Source organism: Stigmatopora argus, chromosome 23 (genome assembly GCF_051989625.1).
Source record: "Stigmatopora argus isolate UIUO_Sarg chromosome 23, RoL_Sarg_1.0, whole genome shotgun sequence".
NCBI classification, from domain to species: Eukaryota; Metazoa; Chordata; class Actinopteri; order Syngnathiformes; family Syngnathidae; genus Stigmatopora; species Stigmatopora argus.
In genome coordinates, this window is record NC_135409.1 from 2,347,626 (window position 1) to 2,372,153 (window position 24,528).

The following is a 24,528-nucleotide window of genomic DNA, read 5'->3' on the forward strand; positions in this document are numbered from 1 at the left end:
AAACAAAGCCAGCACCTAATTAAATAGATGAGCAATATTAACATAACCTGAAAGCCCCAGCCAATAGTACCCGGCGCACCCACGCGCACACCTCCCTTCAAATCCCCCTCCCTCCTCATCCCTCCTTCCATTTTCCGTTTTTTTTGTCTCTTGTTGTGATCGGAGCAGCGAGCGCCAATTGTGGGCAGCGTAATTACCATTAGGACAGAAAAGCCGAGCACGTCTTTGATATGGTAATGACGCTCAATGTACACCCTGTAAAAGCCACCCCACCCTCCCCCACGTTCAATAAATACATCCACCTACCCACCCACCCATCCATCTCTAGCCTGCGCACTCGTATTCAATCAAGTCCTCCTGTACTCTTGCAAACACGTCCAAATAATGCCATCTATTAATATCAAGCAGGCCACATGCAGTTTCGGTTATGGGAAGTGGAGAGATCAAGGTGTGCTCAGTGGGAAAGAAGATGGCCTTTAAGTACATATGTTTTCCATCTCGCTTGAAGTATAGCCGGCGCTTTGTGTCTAAAGCACTTGTCACTGTCAACAAGTATTTATCGGAATTCCAAAGTAAAATACAAGAATGTGCAGTGTTTAGCAATGAGCCAACCCATTCAAGGCCTTTAAGCAATTTGGAGTAGTCCATTGGAGATGACAAGGTCAAAGAGAAAAATGGTATGAACTGTGTATGTTGAAGATGACGAATTTAATTCCGTAACAGTTTATTTAGTTCTTGTAGCGGACTCAAAGAAACACCGGTTCCAAAGCATTTTTTATTAGAGGTTGGAAATGTTTATGTGCTTCAATTAAGCTGTTAAGCTGCTTCAATGAAGAATAGCTATATTTAGAATCAGCAAACATTATTTTTTTGACATTCTGAAAAATCCATTTGCTAACATTAGGATTGAGCTCAACACTAAGGACCTTCAAATTCCATAGTGATTTGATTTGGAGTGATAAGAACATGAAAGGGAGCGCAGTGACATCACAACCTCCATTGGTTACACGTGCGTACAATCAATTGACATATTTCCTTCGCATGGCAACACCGCCAAACCCTCCCAACTCCAATTTTCTCACACATACATGCAGCCAAACTTTGGGTTCGCCTCAATATTCGTTTTCTTCTGTTTACTCTCGTTACGTTTATTTCACACAGCGGTTAGAACCCTCAACTTCCGCCACCATCAATCAGCATATTTACATACATGACGAAAGATGGCGTCAATTCCTCCTTCTGTCAAACTTGTAACATTTTTGCTGAATCTTTGCTATTGCAGTATAAAAAAATTAAATCCTTGCCGGCCATTGACAGCGTTCGATGTAGTACAATCTATTTGAACTGGGAGGGTTGGCAGCAAATGACCAAACCTTTTTTAACCCACATTCCTCATATCTGTAACCCTTCCTCTCTCCATCCGGCCTGTCCGAATTTTGGCCCCCATTCCGCGGATGGAACATGAACAAACCCAGTGCCCAGCTCCCTGCTGTCTTTCTCTCATCCCGACTACACACGCTCATATCGCCAAATCCCTGCAGCCTTTCCCCTCAACGCCATTTCGCCCTGGCCAGCCACATGAAATCCTGGGAACGAGAAATCTCACGAGGTTCACAATGCACAATGTCACACACACACACACACACACACACACACACACACACACTGTCCTGTACATTCTGGCCTCTACAGTGGCAAGAACGCAAATTTAAAAAAAATACATTGGCGCGGCAGCATAACTTCCAGGCCAGGAGAGGACAAAGTTGGATTGGACACAAAAATGACCTAATTAAAGTTCAGAAACAATACTGTACACACTGCGTGTAATTGTACATGAAAGTAATCTTGTTAAAAACACTGATGACATGGATGTAGAGTACAGGTAATGTCAAAGGCTTGCTTTTAGAGTCAAATCGCCCCTCATTTTAATCATCACATTGGGTTTGCACAAAATGTGTCCCAGAAATAGTCTACTTTTAGTGTACTTTTCTATTCTTTAGCCAAAACTCTTCGCCTCCAACATATACTACATGAAAATTAATTATGATTTCCTTGCCAAGCTAGAGGGAAAATAGGTCAAATGCGCTGGCATCTAAGCATGTTAGCTCCAGCCTGAATATTTGACAAATATATATTTCATTGTCTATTGCGGGTTGGCACAAATACACCCCAACAGCCTAAGCTAATTAAGACGTGGCAGGGAGCCCATTTGTTCGATAGTACGCTGTTGTATTGTCATATGAACAGGGATTTGATTTGAGTATAGGATCCCGTTATCAACCAGGAAATTCTCGGGTTATGGAAGTAATTTGGGTTTTTAGCCATCCGCTGCACATTTTTGTTTTATAGCTGTCTCAAAATGTTAGTTTGTTCTCTAATTAGGCTCCTAAATCAGTTTACTAGTAGATAAAATCTAGTCAAATGAACTGAAAGCCCAGATCAGAGCACCAAAGCACATTGGCATCCATTTGAGAGATGTTTGCCTGATTTACGTCAACCTAAATGATAGTTTTTTCCAAGGATAAGCAACAAGCCCCCAATATTTGTGAAGGACAGTAACCAGAACCATTAAAAATGTGTTAAAACCAAACTATACAGTTTGTATTTCAAACATATCACATCTAAACACTTTACACCAGGGGTGTCAAACCGGTCCTCAAAGGGCCGCAGTGGGTGCAAGTTTTCATTCCAACTCAACAAGAGGATACCTTTTGCAAGTGTACTCAGTTAATTAAAGTCAGGTGCTACTTATTTTAGAAGACACCTGATTGGTTAAAATGTCGGCACTGGATCGGTTGGAACAAAGACCAGGACCCACTGCGGCCCTCGGCGGAATCGGTTTGACACATGTGCTTTACACAGTCAGTTTACACAGCAAAAATACAAAATGAATGATAAAAGGTGTCACCGCGTGAAAAGCCGTTTTGCACAGACAACGAGGGAAGACAGGAAAGCTTAGGGTATAGAAGGTTATTCGCTGCCAGCCCCTCGCAATCAAAATGGATAGTCCCTCTCTGTTCTGTTAATGACCGTGAATATAGATAAAGCAATATTAGAGCCCACGTAACCCCACAATTAACCGACTCAAATACATAAAAGTAGTGTTGGCAAAGGTGACCCAGGTAAGCAAAACTCCCTCCTCCCCTTCCTGTCGTCTCCCCCGTGGGGCCACGGCGAGAAAGCGTAGAGCAGAGGGATCCCTGGCCCGTCAGAGGGGAGCCCAGATGGACCGAGACCTCCACACACACATGCGCACACACTAACCCAGTCACTCACATGTCATATGTTATCCCATCTGCACTGTCACCAAGCTGCTTGTGACCCCAGGGTCTCACGGAGGATACACACACACACACACACACACACACACACACACACACACACACACACACACACACACACACATTACCTATACACAAATACGCTCGGTTACAAAAAACACACCTACACACAGAGGTGTTCTCAGTGTGTAATTGTTTGCTCGAGTGGACTCATACACTTCGACATGACTGAGTCGCGACAACACTCGGATTCAACGGTGCATCCCAATTTTTATTTATTGTTTAAGTTTATTCATAATCGGAATGGAAAACAAATGAATTAATGAACAATCCTTTCCTCAAGTGGCTCTTTGAAGTTGTGGGTGGTTTGTGTGGGGTATTATTAACCATTACGCCTAAATGTGAGTTATTGCAATTTTACAGTCTAATACTCGCATTTTCTAAATTTCATGGCAACAATTTGTCTTGAAAGTGGCTTCCTTTGCACACATTTGTATTCAAAGGTGATGTTGTTTCATTTTACATGTAAAGGGCCATAGAATTGAACATTTGCATGCTGAAACTAAACATGCGTGGCTATTTGTCTCGCAAAATGACCCGTGTAATCTCTCCTCTACTTGCGCTGGACGTGTCAGCTAAATGGGAAGTGAAGAGTCAAATATGAGATGTCACATTCGCTCTACCTCGCTGGCCTCGACCCCCACCTCCGCTTTCAATGTTTTGCGCATCTCCCTTTTGATTGTGTCTCTTGCTCTTTCTCTCTCTCTCACTCTCTCTCACTCTCTCTCTCTCTCAATCTCTCTCTCTCTCTCTCTCTTCATCTCGCTTGCACAATCACTGTCCTCTCAATGGAGCGTGTGGAGTTAATGGATTTCACGTGTAGCAGCAAGCACTTAAAGAAGGATATTTGGAAGAGGCGATTAATATAGCGTCTGTCTTGTTAGAGCACTTGGTGGAACAATTGGGCCTTGTTTAAACGGCAAAACAAACATTGCCACACCTGCAGGTGTTGAAATCAGCTAGCTCGGAGTATTGACTTAACTGCTGTGGCTAAGATTGCAAGTAAACAATCCAGCAGAAATCTGTATAAATGCAATTCTTTAACATTACAGACAAGACTTTTAATAAGAGCGTACTGTTGTATTGAGGTCGCTACTAGGAAACACTTGACTCAAATGCAGTTATTGACAGCAATAGACGGCCATACCATTTACCCTTTTTTTGTCCGGTTCTAGCTGTTGGCTTTTTCCTGCGTTTTTATCATTTAAAAGGGTGAGTGGGGGCGGCATTTTATATTTAGATTAATGGGTAAATACTAATGTTCATTTTAAACGAATGTTTTGTTTCTAGAGGCTCTCGATTAATCAAATGAATACGCCGTCTGCGTCAGTGATCCAAACGTTTTCATGTAAATGCGGCAATTGTTCCAAACTTGGTTAATTACATAACTCGTCGTTTTGCAGGTGTTATGATCGCTGCTGCGCATTGAGAAGTCCCCCAGGAACCGCAAACCACCTGGAAATTGCAGTAAAGAGTTTAATTGTAGAAATGAGAACACCGGGAGGTTGAAATTCTTTCTCTGGAGAGCCTCGTCTTTGTTCCTGTCGGTGGGAGAGATAACAATTCCTCCCACCGTTAACTACCTGCCTGCCTGCTCGCCGACCGGGTTTTGTTGTGTTTTGTTGTTGCTAATAAGCCTAATTGGCCGTAACCCAGGCACCGCGAGAAAGCGGGAAGGAGGGTAATGAAACTACCTTGCGTTCTAGTTCCCTCTCTCGTTCCTGCTTGGAGAGAGAATTCCACTGAGGGACAGACTGAACATTGAAAAAATTAAAAAAGCCTAGAGGGCCCTGCAGCTCTTGCAAACAAGGGAAAAGGTGAATTTGAAGCATGAGAAAAGCGACGGGGAACCAAAGTTCATCGCTATTGTTTGCTTTGTAGTTAGGATTTTTAAAGGCCCGTGCACCCCTTTGATACTAAAAACGACCCTTGATCACGACTGTGGGATGCTTGATGTTTAATTGATGTGAGCTCTTGGGTTCTGATCTCCCCAATAGAGTCGTTGATGTGTTATTTATTAGCCGTGTTTTCCTATTTGTTGTGTGCTTCGTTTTAAAACATGACAAAGCGTTAGGGCTCCTGACGGGTGATGAAAAAAGACATATGGATGATGTGTAACGTCACCCGTGCATGTAACGCATATTGAGTGAGTCTGTATGTTTGCGAGGGACACGAAAGAACAACACGATGACAATCTGTCGACCCTAGGTGACAGATGATGCTCCCACTGTTTTGGTGTACAATATGTACATGAATACTATACACTACACATTGTCTCGTGTAATACAACCATGACATTCTCTTAACAAATCTTTAACATATGTAAATCGCACTAGTATCATTTGCAGAACCAGTCCAACTATGAAAAGAAAGTTGCATTCAGAATCCAGAAAATGCAGTAACAGTTTTGACACCAAATCTTGGCAAATAGACCAAAGGGAATGAAGTACTTTGTTGTGACTAGCCTCTGGGAATACAGCCTTTATTACTCATAATGTATTTATAGTGGATCCCTGGGATAAACTTGCCCTTTGTTACCGAGCACTTAAGAGCCGACGTGTTGTGTATACACATAACAAAGTATGCGTGTATTTTGAGTTGTTTGTCTCTGAAAGGCAAACAAAAGAGTGCACATCTTACATGGCGGCCTTATCTATTGAAGCCATCAGCTCCTCAGCACCCACGCGTCTGTAAACAAGACACCCACTGTGTCACACATCAATATTGTGCACCAGTAAGCAAGCATGAATGTAGCCTATGACCAGGTTTTGTGTGGGAATATTCTAAACTCGCCTACAAAAGTATTGCAAAAGTCGAGCCTTTTTTTCCGCACCTCTGACAGGGTTAGACATCCAAGAGGGAGGACAACAAAGACTAGTGTACGACAGGTCGGTGTGAGTGAGACATTTTATTGACTGTTAAAATCGGTCTTGTGTTGATTACTTTCCACACACGTCCAGAGATCATTTTCAATCATTCTTTACTTCAACATGCGTGCAGGATGTAGATAACTTAAGCGATTCACCCAAAACGATTCATACTAAATCCAGGTTGTGACGTCGCTTCTGTTTGAATTGTCCCGAGCTGTGAATAACCTTTGCTGACTGACAGACCATAGACAGACAAACAAGAGTGGGGAAAGATCAGATAAATCAGTTTCTGGACCCTAAGGCACTTTTTTGACTGAAGAGAATAGCACAATCAAACTTTAGTTGCTGATGCTATCTGACCACTGCAACACAGTTCTAGTTTGAACCGTAAGTCGGACAGGGCACAAACATCACTCTGGAGTTTGATGACCCCGATACCAATGCCAGTAGCCCAGTTTCACGCCACTTTGACTAAATCTTGCCAATGACAGTCAAAGACAGCACTGTTTTAGTCCCTGTTTGTTCGCGGTCACTATTCTCATCTGGCACCTCATTGTTCCCTGTTATGTGTCCTCACGTGACTAATTCTATCCGCCGTGTCGTGTCTTAGTGTCCCTTGTTGTCCAGATGGTGTGTGGGTCCTCTACTTGTCTGTCCTCAAGGTCCCTCAACACAATCTGACCCGGCAAAGGCCATATGTTCCAAATTGTGTTTACTCGGACTGGAATCGTCATGAAAAGTTATTCAGGCCCGGTATATGTTGTGAGTTCAGCCTGAACTCAAGTGAGTCATTTTGACCCAAAGAACAATAAATGCAGGACACCACAGATTTCAACTATTTGAACTAACTGTACTGACTAGACTGTACGTGTGTAAGTGGGAGTAACAGAAATAGCAGCTGACCTACAAATGTCCCTTGAGAGATGCCTTCGCTGTGCCATAGATACCCATCTGAGAGAGAATCTTATTAGAAGAAAAACAAGGGCGATTCAGTTGTACTTCACACTCTGGGAAATGGTATTCCTGACAATAACATTGTGACCTAAAAGCAGTATAGATCTAGAGATGAATCCAGAAAGTAAAAGCTACTGGTGGCTGGAAAGCATGTGATTTTAGACTCATTTTTTTTATTCCTGTTGTTTTTTTCTTTCTCACAAATAAGGGTCTGTTTGACCATGTAAATGTAAAACTGAAAATCCAAGCTCATGCTACCCACTATCCAAAATGCCGCTCACTAAGGACACTCATTGTGGAAAAACAAATTAGAGAAGATGCTGTATCCACATCACAGAATCACATTGGCAGCCCGATGTTGTATTACTGCCACATCCGGCTGCTAAACCGCGCTTTAAAAAAATAAATAAGTAACCATTAGATACAAAATACAAACAAAATTACTTTTTGAAAAAGGTCATTTTTTTCCACTCCTGGCTCATCGCCCCCCGCGCCATTTCCGATTTGCTGCATAAGTAATTGGCAAATTTCTGCCACATAAATATGTATTAGCAATCATTAATGGTGGTGGCGTGTGAGGGGACGCCAGGTGCGCGCTGGCAGGCTGGCTGGTGGAGCCATTGAGCTGGACAGGTGGATTTCTGCGGCTTGTTGGTATCGCTTTCCCAACAATAGCCAATTTAGCACATTGCGTTGCGAGTCGTAGGTCAACTCGAATTGTAAAATCTACCGATTTGTATCCCTTTTACATCCCTAAATGGAAAAGGATCAAAAACAGTATGCCTGTGAATTTTGTTTTGTCTATCATAGTTACGCTTTCAATGCTTATATCTCGAATCGCCCCCAAATCAGTGCAAAAAAATCGTCCGAACGTAAGATTTCATTTGCATAGCTTGAAGGGATTATGTTTCGATACAGTAGAAATGATAATGTCTAAATTATTAAGAAACACTAAGAAATATGATCTAATAGTATCGTGATATGGTTACACTATGATGATCCATAATCCCCGCACCTTAATTAGCCAGATCCGAGCATTTCTGCGAGCGAGCAGGCACCGAATCTCAAAATATTGATTCGCCAAAGCGAATGAAAATATTTATCCTCGGTTAATCTTTTAGAACAACAAAACCAGCGAGGGATATCTAGAAGAAGAAAAAAATATTGTGCAAGAGAGGCAGCGGGCTGTGTTTGTGCGTCCGTCTGTGCACGTGTGTGTGTTGTCCGTCTGGCGTGGCGAGAGCAGGCTGGCTCCCCTGTAGAGCACAATCACTCTGCTTGGCTAAACACAATCACACAACCTTAAACCCAACTCGCATCGTCCCAGTGAGAGCCTACAATGTGTGTATGAACGAATGTGTGTGCGCGCTGGACAAAAGGCAGTCCCATCTGTTCCATTGTCACAGGGTCTTTAAACAGGATCAGATAAACATGACATTTGGGATGAAGGAGCAAGATCGCATTATGACATCAAATATATGCGAACAGAATGCGTATGTGAAGTAAATCTCAGCTCCCTGGCTATTTATTTGTGTGAAATCATCCAAATTGTTGCAGAACTGAAGCCAAGTTTGTCATAGCGAATGTCAAAATTGACCTAGATTTTATCCTTACTTTTTGTTTGCGCCTGCTTTGCGTAACCTGCTTTTTTTTCAACATTGTCAGACTGAATGTAAGCCATTGGCCTAATCAGAGATGGTAATCACACCATTCTCTATCATGACAACAATCAGTGAGAGTAGAGACACACAAACACACAGACACACACACACACACACACACACACATCTGCGTATTAAGCTCACTTCTAATGCTGTGATAGTGATGAAACATCTGGTTGCGCACAGCTCAGCGTTAATGAAGAAGAGAGATTTGGACAGATGCAGATGGTGAACCTATAGTCATTATCTGTTTCTGGGAACAGAAGGATGTTCACATTGAATATGTGGCATTCAAGTTCAAAGCCGTGCAAGTCGTTGGGAAACAGTCAAGAATGGCTTCTATGCGGATTTGCCACCCTGTCACCATGATTACTGATCTCGAAACTGGGATAATCGAGCCTTTGTTTGCGTGGAGCCTATTATATAGATGAAAGCATAGAACAACATTATAAAAGTCAAGGTTTATTTTCCTCCAATTTTGAATCCCGGTGTCCGCCAATTGCAGCATGACCCCGGCAAACTAAACCGAACAGGCAAACTGAACAAGGTGAACTGAATTTGACCGTTTGACCAAGCATCCACAGCTACCGCATTCCTGAAGGCCTCGAGCCGACCAAAAGACAAATAAGTCTTGTCTTGAGGAAAACTGAGCACCCCACTGGAGTTGAAGCTAATGTGCGCGCCGTGTCTGCAAAGATACACTTCCTGTCTGCTTGTGTGTTGTGTGTGAGATAAAGAGAGCAGGAACATACTCGCTCTGGTATAAAAGAGTCATTGTTCACCAAGGTGGTCCAATTGGACCTTCACTTCCACCCCTAAAATGTACACTGCACACACAAAGTGGTGCAAATCTACACAATGCCTTACAGACATATAATACACACCTCCTTATGCATAATAACAGCTTTGTGTTCCATGGTGGCAATTGCACAGAGGTAAATATTTGGGTGTTGGATATAAACGGCGTAAATTACACACACGCACACAATTGTCTCATTCCGGCTGCTTGTCTTCCTGTCGGGTGATGATGTTTAGTCTTCCCTCGCCACAAATCTGATTGGTGCATTTGATCTCTTCCTCGCTTTCTTTTTGGAATCTGGCACCCCCGACCTCATGTCGGCGCGAAGATCTGGGATGTAGTCACGGTTAGCGCACGTTGGGATCAGTCACTTATCTGAGATGGGATCCGTCTGCTCAACAGCTGATTCATCCCAATGGTTTGAGTCATCAGGCTAATGGGAACACGTTGCATGCATTAACCAGTGGGTATAGACATTTGTTGTTGTTGGTTACAGTGCAAAACGGTGGCTTATACTCAGCTGTGACTTGAAGTTTTGGTTTTTTGAAGAACTCCATTTGGTAGTAAAATTCAATAACTGTTCATCTTATGGTCACAAACATTTAGACTGGGATTCTGTATTTGTAATTTTTAATGTTTGTTCTTGGCTTCTGATAAAATGGGACTGATATGCTTCACTCTTATTTTTATTTTGTTTTTTAATCAAGTGGTTATATTTATAAAAATAAATCTGGAATTCCGGCATTTATAGCCAGTTCCTACCATTTCAAATGTAAGGATTTGTGAATTACTTGACAGAAAATTTAACATAAAAAACAATAAATCAAACTATTTATGCAGTTCAAATATAAGCTTCAAATTTTGGCCTGAATTTTCACTGCTCATCCAAAGGTGTGCGGTATGCATTTTTCATCCATAAGCAGCCCAAAAATGCTTATAGATTACATAAGTGAGTGAAAATATTTCCCCTTCAGGCCCTAAAACAGAGAACATAGCAAGACTTGACAATGAAGAGCAACAAAAATCTGGGGTAAATAATAAAAGTAGTTCAATCAAAGATTACTTGGTAGGAGCAATACAATCAGCAAAACACAATTTGGAGGCAAATTCAAATGGGTCATTGTCACAAAGGGAGTCATTGAAAAGAAGGAGGAAACAGCGGAAGACCTCAAAATGTGATTTTTATTAATATGCCTCCTCTAGAGAATAGAGCCCGAAACAAGTCACATTCATCCCATTTTTCTTGTGACTCTCATTCTGTAAGCCTCAAAAGGACACTTTAGAGTTCCTCGTGTTAAATATTTGTTTAATATGTCAATAATAGCCATGGAGAAATGACAAAAATACCTGTTGCTTATCGTCCTTTGACATTCATATGACATAAAAGGGAACGCAACAGAAGGCGTACCGATGGTTAAAACGCACACAAAGACCCACTTTTGTCTTGGATTTGACAGGTTGAAGTACAACAAGCGGTATTGCCTTATGTCTACCACACAAAAAAAATAAAACGCATTCGCTGATGTCTCTATTCACTTAAACTGTCACACTCGCACGCCCTCAAGAGACCTCACTTCCTCTGCTCGTCAGCCAAATTATAGTTCTCCTTCTTGTCTTCTTTGCTTTCGATTTGGCAAGTTGTCACCCCACCCACCGCACACCTTCTTTGAAATGTAAACCACACATACAGTTTTGGCGTTTTACTCATTGGCGGCTTTTGACGGCGATAGACGTCCAGTGCATTTCGACTGGACCCAGGCAAAATGGATTGGACGTCTATCGCTGTCATGTCATCTAAGGATGTTTTATACTTTGATACATTCTGTAACAATCTTTTTTTTCACTCTTTGACAGTTATAGACATCAAATACATACTTGAAACTTGTAAAGGGTGGCTATGAGTGAACCTGTTTTACTGCCATTAACGGCAATAGACATTCAACCTAGTTTGACTGGGCGGCTGACGGTGATCCTAGTCAAAAAGTAGTGGACGTCTGTCGCTGTCATTGGCAATTGGGGAGTTAAAACAAAATGTCACCTTGACCTCTGTCAGTTATTCTCGCATTCCAACATTACACATATTATAAATTTCGCTATAATCAGCTTTCTCATGGGCATTCATACATGCGAGTAGATTTAGTACATTATCATATCCCGGAGTGGAACAAGAGCAATAATTCTATCTCAGCATAGTAACAAATGCTATTTAAAGAAGATTAATTCCACAAGAGGATTATTCCCCCACGTTACACATAATGGGGAAAGGAGGCTGGGTGGGTGGTGGACAACATTTGATCTCACAAACATCTCTATAATCCCAGGTGGAACACATGTTGGGGTTTCAAAAGACTTATACAGCGTGTGTGTGTGTGTCGGTGGATGCGGCACATGCATTTGTAGTCTGAAGGAGGGATTTAGTGACAATTCCAGAAATATTCAATCATTTCTACTAGGGCTGCATCTATCGATTATTTAAACTGGGAAGGACGAAGACGAGGGACACGCACACAGAACAAGGGCGACATAACGAAAGACAGAAAATACTCGCACATGGACGCACAAAAACACGGGCTTAAAATACACAGACTGGTGTTGATGACAATCAAAAGAACCTAGCTCACACCAAGGACATCGGAAAGACACAGCAGGTGAAACACATTCGTAATCACGCACACAAGGAAAAAACACGCCCAACCAAACATGACAGTTTTCCAAAATCAATGACCCAATTTATTCGATTAATCGTTGCCTCACGATTTTCTATCAGAAAATATTCAACTGACCCTTAAAACTACTTTGTATCCTCACAAATCAATGAGTAAATTCAAGCTTTTCTCCATTTTGGATTAAAATTTGCGTGGCAGTGGTGAAGCCAACAACAACGCTCAATACAATACAATGACAGTTTTAATCATTAACAGATTATGGCGACAATCAGCACACCATTACATGATTATGGATATCTTTTTTTTTTGTTAACACAAAAACATAAAACTTCATCTGCTCCCTTAAAAAAATCAGCAAACTACAGCTTCATGTGTGGCTAAACATCATCAGATCTTCTAAAAAGTATAAAAGTAATTCCAAACAGGCAATTAAAGCTCAACTCGGTAATTAAGGCGAAGATGTCTTTCGTCCCGTGGAGAATACAAAATCAGATCTGTCTCCCATTAAGGCCCCACTTTTCATTCGATGTAATGCGTATCTATGTGCAGCGGTTGCTTTCATTGTGAAACAGCTTGACTGAAAACAAACTGACAAAACATTTGAAGCAGAAAAATCGGGCGCACACAACAACCTGCCAGGAGGAAATCGCTGCTAATTTTTCTGTCATCTGCCAGCCGTTGAAAGGAGAATCCTCCTTCAAGACATTATCAAAAGAAAGGCTTGGGCGCCACCGTTTTTTTTCCCTTTCAGTCCCACCCCCAGGTAGTGGAGAGAGCAAAAGTTGATGCGTAAGTGTCCAAGGAGGCAGGCTAATAAGCACTTAAATACTAGCTCTGGTTCCAATCCAAACCTCTTTGCACTCTGCCTGGAAGGCTCCCTCTGAACATTCTTAGGTCTAAAGGTCCAGTTCACTCAGTGGCGGGCCATCAGGGCCTTCATGGCCTTCTCTGCTGGCCTAAGAAATATCTGAATCATATATTATATTTTGTCCATCAATACTTATTAAATAATTCCAAATTGTCTATTAGCTTCCTTTCATTGCTTTCCCCATGGTTGCACTGCTTCCAGATGTGTGTTTTCATATTGAAGCATTTAACCAATCACATTTCAGCCATTATTTGTTGCCAGGGTCAGAAATCTGCCTCAAGGCCTTCAAAATCAGTTCTGTAGGTTCTGCTGCATTAAACAAGCGTCGATAAGACTGTTGCTTTAACCAATCAGATTTCGTGTTGGCAACACCACAATACCTTGTCGCAGGGGTAGGGATACGTCATTGCCTTCTCGCAGGCGTAGGGATACATCATCGCTTTCACCAACTATGAGCATTAGCTTCAATGGTGATAGAAAAGAAGGAAGAAAGAAAGGAGGATGGATATTGTGTACAGTTAAAGGATTTTTGGTGAGTAAAATATGGCTATATTCCTAAATAATATTTCAATTGTATGAAATTCCAGGGGAAAGTCGTCCTCCGGGCCCGGTTCTGATATCTGAAAAGCTCCAGTGTTTGTAGTTAAGCTCCAGTGTTTGTATTTAATCAATAAATGCTGCTAGGAAGTGGATTTAACCCCATTTTAGTGCAATTTTTGCCGGTTCGCCATGGACGTCCATTGCTGTCTTTTCTCAGGAAAATCACCCCCCCCCCTGGCCCGGTTGTAATGTCTGAAAAGCTCCAGTATTTGTATTCAATCATTAAATGCTGCTAGGAAGTGGATTTTACCCCATTTTTGTGCATTGATTTATTGATTATTTTTTATCTGTCGCAGCTGTAGCGGCAGTAGAGGTTTTATAGCCATAAAATAGTTTTTGCTGAACGCGTCACTAGGAAATGCACGGACCGCCACTGAGTTCACTTAAATACGAGGCATTACCCTTGATTCAGCTGTCACACGGGAGAGAGCGTGTGTACTTAAAAGTACAGGTGTGAATGTCAACTTGGATCTTCTCGCTCGTTGGGGACTAATAACAGATGCTTTGTTCCGCTAATTTGCGCTTAGCACACAGTGAGCAAAGACAGCGTGACGTGTTAAGTCCAGACTTGTGCTCATGACTGTCACGAATAAAATACAATGTGTGAAGCGGATTCATCTTAACCATTTTGCGGGTTGGAAAAGTAGCCAAGAAATCCCTAGCGCATGCAAACTATTTGTTTAAAAATTCATTTTCCATTCTGCTTATTCTGACAAAGGTCAATGCTATCAATTGGAGAAAGTTTCTTTGAGGAAAGCGTGGCAAAGGATGTTTCAAGGGGAACGTCTTATCTTTGGAAGGCCATGTCGCAGGATTGTTGATTTTTAAAAGGTGCAAAAATATAACTACTTCAACAATTGTAATTGGATTTCAAGCAATTTTGCTGTGTTTGAAAGGACAGTTCAAAATGTTACTTGTCAATTTATAAACGCAGGAGCTAGTTTGGGCTAAATCTGAAAAACTGTTACGTTAACCTGATACATTAGGATATTAGGCCATTTCATCGTCAAAACACCGTTTTAGGTCACTGCTCAACACAAATTTTCCACAAAATGTGATGTGATTTTTTCCCTTTTTGGAAAATATAATATTTCACAACAATCTTAAACAAAGGTCCCCCCCAATAATTTGTCACCAGGTGTTCCTGACCGGCCCATTCTAGAAACGCACCCACAAGTTGAGAATGACCGATGTCGTAGTCTTGCAATTAATAAAAAAAACAAGAAAAAGTAACCCTACCCTTGAACATAATCTATCATTCAGTGCAAATTGGTAAAAAAATTGTATTTCATCCAAGTTATAACAACAAAAAAGACAGTTAGTATTTACAAATACCAGAAAAACAATTCGGCATTGTTACTGAATCAAAAAACCGTCATCAAAACAAATCGAAATCCCTTGGAGTCGCTAAAAAAGAAAAAAACAAAAAAGACAAGGAGAAAACTGTTCTGAGCTGCCAAAAGCCCGATGGCAATGTTAATGGACTAAAAGGAATTTCTGGCAAGAACTGGTACTGCATATGATGACAATATCCCAAATTCTTCATTCTTCAGACCGTGGGGGACGCGGCACCAGAGAAAGTAAGAAATGCATCCAAGACAGGCATGCGGAGGGAATGCTATTTTGGAGCCTTTTGGCCATGATTCCAAAATGTATATCTGGCATGAAAACAGCACACTACATTATTTAGCTAGTCAATGTAGAAAGCATGGCTAATTCTTCTAAATAGCAGTCACTTTTGCGTCAAAGATGACTCGACCGGAAGAAGAATTTGAATACTGAAACTCAATCTTGCTATAAATTTATGCGTTGTGACTAGACTCCCGACGGTGAGACATAGAAAGAGGGTCCAATGTGTTAAGTGACAATTCCAATGCAATTAACTCATGTGCAAATCTATAATACATGGAATCAATCGTACTGATGCTGGGAGGATTTATGCACTCGGAAAAGTACATTTTCTTATAATATCGAAAGTGTCTATTTCCTTCGTTTGCATCATTTTCTGATGTTGTGGAGACCATTTTCCAAATTTACCAACATTACTTTTGTCAGATCATTCCCATATTTATTACAAATATTTTTTTCTTGAAAAATGAAAACTTCACTTTCCCCTGAATCCTATATTCGGTCTTTCACGCAGGTTTAAAAGCCGAAAAAATCCAGCTAAATGTTTGTCCACACTCGTCTCTTGTTCACATTCAAACAGGTGATTATTTCTTCGAGCTGTCATAAGACGTTTTTTATGTTCGTAAAATGTGCATTTGGCTGTCAAAGGGTTCATGCACGTATCCATACAATGTTTCTAAGCAACAATAGCATAATAGTAGCATACCTCAACTCATACATTTTTCCTGTATTATATATGCTTTTTTGATCATTTCCAATTGTGTACACCGTATAACAACTTTGGTATGGGAAAAAAATGTTTTAGAAAAGTACGTATTTTGTAAAACCGATTTTGTCGTCCCCATTTCGGCTCTAATCCGGATCATCTCAGTCACTGGTAGCAAATGTAAACGTCATCCTCGATTGCTAATGTTGCCATGCTTTGAGCATGATATGCAAATAAATATATAGCGCGTCAGCAAGCAATGTATGTACCCAGACAGTCAAGCTGTCAGTGACATACAGGAACATCTACAGAATCTTGAATTTAGTGCGTACAAAAGGCTCATTGGGCATCCTGTCCACTTTGGGGAAAATGTTAGATTTTAAGTGTGCCCTATGTGAGTAAATATGTGCAGGTCACTAGTTACGATCCAATGAGACACCTTGGACCGCATCATCAAAACCTCAGATCAAAGGCCCGCGAGACAAAAGAGAAGAAAGCGGTGATGGCACAAGAGTTAAATCGGATGTAGGAAACAGAAGGGAAGGGATAACAATTAGACAAAAAAGAGAGTTGGAGCGGCAGTTGGAGACAAAGCCTGTGTGTGTTGTGCGCGTTCATTATAAAAGTGCCCTGTCTGTCTTGGCGCCCTATCAGGTGGCATCAAAACGCAGTTCGATCTGGAGGGGATGGTGGTGGGGGGACTACAAAGTGGATCCCGGGCCCCACGGAAAGAAGCCTTTTTGATCGCGCTAATTAAAAGCCATTTTGTTTAAAACAAACAGTCTCAAGTCTAATTGGGTCTTTTCCATAAGAAAGAGAAGGATGTTGAAAGTGGAAGAACACACGGAGGTAGGAGGACAACCCGTTTGCGGGGTGGCGAGGGTGCCGGATCAGACATTTTCCATGTTACCACTGCTGGGGATACCCACCAACAGGAATATTTAGTAACAGTACGGCATAGCTCACGTGGGACGGCAATCACCAATGTGGTGACGACTTAAATGGCTTGGCTAGGCCATTAGTTCCTAGTTCAACAGGATGCATTATCATGTCATCATTAGTTTAATGACTTTTTTCCCCTCCTATTAGTCATGTGCTTTTTATATATATCATATTATTATATTTAGATGTATTTTATTTGATTTCAAAATGTTTCCATTGTCAAGTGTATAGAAACCTGTGTGACTATCAGGCCTTCCGATTAGAATAACTTCATTTAAACTCTAAAACGCCAATTTCATGGGGGTTGTCACTGAATGTCAATTTTAGAATAAGTATGGGCTGGTTTGGTGTCTCATTTTCAGATAACTTCCAGTTGATTTTAAGCTATATTTTTGATGATATTTTGGTGGGGTGGGGGGAGAGATTTCTGCCTACCCAAGTTAAAAGTCAGTCGTTTTAAGACAAAAAAAGAAATGCTAATTTTTGCAGTTTGATAATCTAGGTTTAGAGTGAACAATGAAAATCCATTTGTTGAATTCAGTGACGTCAATTGGTGTGTATCCCAAAGTGAAGTGATCTGGGCTTGAGTGCCATTAAAAGACGATATTATAGTGTTCAATGACTGGTGGGTTCAGGAATGCCACAGTTTTGTATTTTTTTTGTAGGTTATTAACACGCTATTCCGTTTCTTATAAATGAATAAACAAGTGACAAAAAGTAGAAAAGGGCCACATAAACTCAGTGTTACACATTTAGAAAAGTGTTATGAGTGGCAGACTATCCAATTTTACCACGTACGTATACAACTCCATCAGACGGGCTTTCCTGTCTATGCCGCAACGCAAACGTTCACTTATCTATTTGATAATAGGAGGGCGCCGAGCTCGTCGTGACAACAAGAGCGGGAGCGTCTGACAATGCCGAGCAGCCCCCGCAGACAGAGTGACGTGAGATATAATCTGCTCCGACGAGAACAAAAGGGCGAGGGAGAAGAAAGATGCGGCGCATCTTCATGTGCGCAATTGGGAGTCGGACAATGGCGCTGTCATCGACCGAGCAAAGACAACAAGGTATTGTTGTGGAAGATGTCTCGATGCTGAAAAAGGGTGCGTTGAAACACAAGGGGAAACAATGCGAAAACACAAAGTGAGTGAGAGCCAAGCTTAATGTGGATGAATTACAATCTTTAAGAGGAAAGAAAAGAAGGGAATGTTTTCACTAGCTCTTGTAAAGTGGCGTAATTAAAACATTATGCCTCGTTTCCTCAAAGACTTCGCTCGCGAGCGCAGCTCGTTGGATATTGTCGTCGCCTTTAGCGGGCCATCAAGAGGCCAACTGTGTTCCTCATTTGTACTTTACTTCTTCTACTTGGTAAAGGAATAGATAAGCACTATTTATTTAGTTTCTATATATCCATCAATATTCAGCAGGCATCAAGGCTTTTGTAGTTACCAAAATGAAAGAAATATTTTCAATGGAATTAAAATCCACTGTTTGTTTTCTGACTGTAACATCATTTTAGATTTATAAAACTAACCAAAACAAACGTTGTTGCAGTAATTATTATTATTAATTTTTTTTAATGATTATTGTTGATGTATTTTATACATGTACATTTTTGTGGCAGGCAATTTCAGTTAAATCATGGATGCTCATGGCTCACGACATCGCAGTCAGGAAAAGGGGTTTAAAAAAGGAGGGTACGCTGTCGATATGGTAAATTCTAATCTTACGCAGTTTTTGTTTTGTTTTGTTTTGTAATCACCCAATTTTGCAATAATACAAACATGCTCCCAAAACATAGCTCCAACATACTATGCACCTTAACATGGACAAGCACTTATTGTCTACAGTTCAAATGCCAAATTTTTGACCTTAAAAATAGAATAGTAAATAGAATAGAATAGTAAACTTCAACTGATGTCTAAATTCCCTCTTGGAAAGACCGCCCCACCAATAAATTGCTCCTTAAAAGCTCACCGTCTCGCCACAAAACAATACCACATTAATTACACAAACCATACAACAATAAAGCAAATCACGTCTCTTGGCTCATATGATGTATTATTAATCCAATTTCACGTGAATCCTTAATTTTCTTTAAAAAAAATTAAGGAAAGGAGGCTAAGAAAAAAAATCTCACAGCACAGATTAATGAGGTAAATGTAATGATCTGAGATGATCAAAGACTATCAGTGTTGGGCAAAGTATAGCCACCAATTAGTAAAGCAAGCGCTTGGGATAGGAACTAAAATATGCACCACCGTTGTTGATGAAAAGACAGGGTCATAGAGAATGGACTAATTTCACAAATGAAACAACGTGCGCCAGACAAGTGAAGATGCTGTATGTTCTACCCCAAAAAAGGGGGAGTTTGTTGTGTACAGTACAGGGGCGTTGTTTAGATTTCCCATGTGTCCCTGAGCAGCAAGCGAATGCGGTCCCCAAAGAGCGCCAAAAGAGCTGACTTTACTTTGATAACAATAATAAGGTAACTCTCTCACTGCACTCTTAGTATAGCACCACAGCACCACAATGAGGTTTGCCGTTTGATCCGTGAAGGAGGCTTTTTAGAAATTTGCAAAGTTTGGAAAATGTCACCCTCTCAACTTGGGTTCATTTTGGCGGGGTTTGACTGGGTCTGAACTAATTTGCGTCATCATCTTTTTCTAGTAGATAATATCAAATTCCTACCACCGGGCAATGGGTAGAAATTTTCGTCGCGATTAATGGAATGAGATTAATCATGATTGTGTGACATGAATTGCCTTTAATCGCATGCTGTGAAATAAAGAATTCAAAAGGTGTATTTAGCACGCCTTTTTTTAAATTCAGTATCCTAATAATACTATTACAGTGGTACCTCGTCATACGACCGCTCGTCATACAAAATTCTCGTCTTACGGCGGAAATTTCGATCGAATAATTCGCCCGTCATGCGATCAAAATTTCGTGATGCGACCAAGCCAGGTCTTTTTTGCATATCTTTCGTGTATAACAATATTTACGAGCACAGAACGATTAATTCAGACGAGTTTCTCCTAAGACCAGGAAACGCACAACGCGCATGCGCGGGCAAAAAGAGGGCTTTCTGGGTAATGAAGTATACTCGTGCACACAACACCCATAGGCAATGGCAACCTTTCTCAGAATAAAACTTCATTAACCACAATCAATACGTGGGTAAGCTCAACTATTGTATTTCCTGTTATTCTTTCTAAGGAAAGAAGCTCCCGCGATCGTTCTTTAAAGACTATTTCTCGTTGGCAAGTGGTCGTGCGTTATCCTATTGTGAGGACATTTGTGTGCATCATTTTGGGAATATTTTGAAGGCAATACAACAGCAAACAGTTCATGGATAGCGAATGTGAGGGTGGAGGCGTGGCAAACCGCCAACCCGGAAAACGAAGGTAACAAAAAATTACAACAAAATTAGAATTCAGTTTTGTGTAAAGTTACATTAAACGTATGTTTGAGTGTCTGTATATATTAATCCAAGTTAATTTAAATTTGTTTGTTCCGTTTACGAGTGCGTTGTCGTGGAAAAAAAAACGAAGCCCTCCCCCACGCCCCCAAACGTCTCTGTCTCCCATCGGCGAAATCTGCCCAATTTTAGTTAGATTAAACACATTTTATTACTATTAAACCACTAGTTATGTGTTACTTTGTTAATAGATGGCGAATTAGAAGAAATAAAACATTTTTTTCAATCCAATATCCTGTTTTTGGTGTTTTTTCAGAGGGCTGGAACAAATTAATTGGTTTTCCATTCATTTCAATGGAAAACGTCCGCTCGAGTTACGAGAATCTCGTCATACGAGCTCAGTTCCGGAACGGAATTAAGCTCGTATCTCGAGGTACCACTGTATATTAACTCATTGGCAGCGATTGAATGATTGCCATGAATGCACAGTTAACATTTAACTGGATTAATCTACTAATCGTATCTCAAACAATATGTTGCAGAATCATTTTGGAAGGGGTAGAAAAAAGAATGGTATTGATTATGCTTGCAATGACATAGGAAAGATAGCATTAAATGCTAAAATAAAATCCATGAGTGTATTTTGAAACTACAGAATTGCACCCAGACAAAAGCTACATTCATCATGTGCCTACAGAAAGTAGTACATGAACTATATCTGCTTGCGTAGTGATTAGCCACTAATGACTCACGCGAGGCAATACAAAACAAACAGCATAACCTTTGGCCAATAATTTTAGGCTTATCTCTCAGATAAAAAATAATTACAAAACAAAAGGCTGTCTTTCTTCTCAATTACTTGGAGATACACAAAGAAGATGGAATTCTTTGTCACCTTCCGAAATTGCTCTTAAAATTCCTAAATGTAACATTTGTAACAAGATGCTGCTGACAATGCCACTCCAGAACCTCTTGGGCTAACAGATGGTAGCAAAAGAAGGAGGATGTGCTCTAGCAAGCCGCCACGTTGTTTACTTACTCCTTGTGTGAGATCAACACCCCATTAAAGTAGTAGCAAATTTCTTCAGCTGAGCCCTGGCAACGGAGGGCCCTCATCACTTGCATTGGGAAGATATTTTTTGAGAACCTGACAGATGTCTGTCGCCATCTGACTCATACCTGCATCTAAAAACGTGTCTCGCTCTCTGCAGGGCCTCGGGATACACACAAAAGCAGTCCAGCCATGTGTGGCTTTTATGAGCTGTCGTACCGAGTACTTTTTTGGGGTATTTTTCACTTAGTACGTAAAAAAATAAATACGCGGCAGTGTGTAAAGCAATTTGGAATTATTATAAGCTATACTGTGTGTACTCCTCCTAAGTTTGAAACACATTCATTCAAGCCTGCTGGAGTCAGAGATGGCAGAAAAAAAAGCTCCCAGTGTAATACAATCTTGAAAATATGAATGATAAATTGAGCTCTTGCTACTTCACTATTCCCTATATGCAAGGTGGGAGGTATCGACTTACTGGAGGTTGCGTCGGGAGAGGAGATGCTCATTCCCCTATGAGGCGTGTCCCCTAGGCAAAGGCAGGGAGGTGATGGGCTGGGGTCGAGGGAGGGCTGCCGCTGCTCCCCGTGGAGGGGCTCCTAGCGCTCATATTGATTTGTGTCACTTCTCCGTCTCTTGCGCTATCCTCCTGTCTCACTTCGCCACTTTTGCTCGCACTCTCTCCCTTCACTCCACGTAGCACACACATGCGTGCACAAAATAAGACGCAAAAACACAACTGCTTTTTTTTTGTCTGGCCACTATCCGTTCTTTGTGCATCAAGTGATATTAAGATGAGCCAATTAAGGTGCAAAGAAATGTTTTGTATCTTATGTTTAACCATAGTAAAATACTTCAAGTGTGAAAGTTGATTTCCGATATACACGACTTGAGATACAAGCAAGGTCACGCAACTGGCCGAGGTACTATTGTATTGTATTGTAATGTATGAGCAATTCCGCCGAAACCGGACACTCCTTGCACCATGTCACAATGAGATACAATTGTAAAGGCTTTCCCCCCGATAGTTTTAACATAATTTACGAATAAACCCTCACTTGAGAAACGTTCACTTGCATCAAAAGCAAAGAGACAATCATATAACCGACATCAAAATTAATCAAAATTGTGGTTACTTAAAACGCCAACATGCCTAAGAGCTTCCTGGACCATTTTATGGTCTTGCTTTTGTTTTCTTTGACCTTTTTGCAAAATCCCTCCAATGCACAATAAGGGCAGGCAAAAATCTACATTTCAGACATTCTACCCAATTGTCAGGCTCCCCATATATTATCCTAAAGTACATTGTGTCACTACTTCCATGTTATTTTAAATCCCATTGTCCATTGATTTAAATGAACCCTTAATAGAACCCCCCATGTCTAAGTGTTTATCGACTACCTTATGTAGAGCATGAGCAATTTCACTCTAGCTAAATGAAATGATTCATCCCTTGCCTCACTGTACCTCAATCCGCTGTGTACGCTTCCTCATTCTAATGTGCATTTTGCTGCCCACTGTACCTTGTAAATGCCACAATGTGCCGGAGCAGAGGAGGGAAAGGGCTCAGGGGCAATCAGCGAACGTGCGGGGGCCGACTGGATGGGCTTCAGAGGCTGACAAAACTATATAATACGGCTGATCCCTGTCCAATTCACTTTCACAGTTCGCCGAGTAGCGTTCGGCTAAAGCGGCGGAAAACAAAAGGGAGTCATTGGCGACGTCCTGGTTCTAAAGTTAGCTAGAGTGAACGCGTGTCGCACAAATTGTTATCCGTTTATTGCACATTTGCGTTAAATGATTTTTTTTTTAAATAGTTGTATGCTAATACCGAGCATAGAACCAAGAGGGTTATCTAATAGCCTCCATCTGGAAAAATCTGACTGTTAAAATTGCCCCGTGATCCTTTATTTTTGTAACCAGCAAACAAAGCTGGACATTATCTCTGACTTTCGCAACGTCAACTTTTGGTAATCGCTCCTGTTTCTTCCAAATGACCCTGATGTCCCAACTTGCTAAAAAGGTTACATTAAATTAAAATTATTTTTTCCAGACACCATATTGTTTGTCGGAAAATAATGGCATCTGTGTCCTGAAAAGGAAGAACTTTTTTTGTGTTTCAAGAAGAAAATGTATCATCGGTAGATTTGATTTTGATGCAGTATGTCCCCATTGCGCCACAATTGATCTTCTCTGTTTTTCTGGCACAGGAGCACAAAAGGAGGACAGTGCTGTCAATCTGCAACATTATTGAATTAAAGCCGAGGCGCGTGTACGGACACGCAAAAGCAGCAGGTACTCCTCGTGGTCGAGCTAGCTTCACAAAATTTGGCAGCGTGCCTCGGACCCCTGCTGCCTGAGGCTGGAGAGTCTGGCCAAAATGCTGAGGCAAGCCCTAAAACCAGTATTTAACGTTCAGAAAGTGCCCATGATTGAGAATGAAAACCACTAAATGAAGCGTTTATATGCTTAAATGAGGGTTTTGTTGGGTAGAAAGAGGAGTAAAAAAATAAATTACCTTCTTGTGCCGTTCAACAGGATGGGCATCAGGAGGTCATTTAAAGCAAAGAACAAAAAAATGATTGTGGGGTTCGCTTATTTTATCATCACAGAATTACATTCTAACTAAATTAAACACAAAAAAGGTAATACAAAAATAAGCAAAGACATAAACTCGTGATATTGCCTGCATTTCTGACTTGCTGTTTTTTATTTAAGGTGACAAAATGGCGACTATAAAAGTCCTCTCCCTTAAAAAAGAAGAAAAAAATAGCCCTGATAAAAACTCCTTTTCACATTTTGAAATTGTTTTTTACATCTACATACCTGTCAACCTGGGCCAATTCCTCCCCGTATTAATGATTGGAATTCCCCGTATTAAGCAATAGAAAACCGTACAAATGCAACGCGGCACATATTTACTCACATAGGGTGCACGTAAAAGTGTTATGGTCGCGCCGCGATAGTGGATTGTTGGTCAAAGGCTGTGACCTTTTTTTTCAAAAGCTTCAATCGTT

General features: G+C 41.0%; 1 protein-coding gene across 2 annotated transcripts in view; it reads left to right on the forward strand.

The window, feature by feature from the left end:
- LOC144069111 (uncharacterized) overlaps window positions 1–23,871 on the forward strand; it is a 163,081-nt gene extending 139,210 nt beyond the window's left edge. For both annotated transcript variants that reach the window (XM_077594224.1, XM_077594226.1), the window contains 3 exons: window positions 17,908–18,106; window positions 18,664–18,752; window positions 23,722–23,871. The gene's annotated coding sequence lies outside the window, so the exon portion shown is untranslated. The remainder of the gene's footprint in view (window positions 1–17,907; window positions 18,107–18,663; window positions 18,753–23,721) is intronic.
- Window positions 23,872–24,528: the final 657 nt, after the last annotated feature.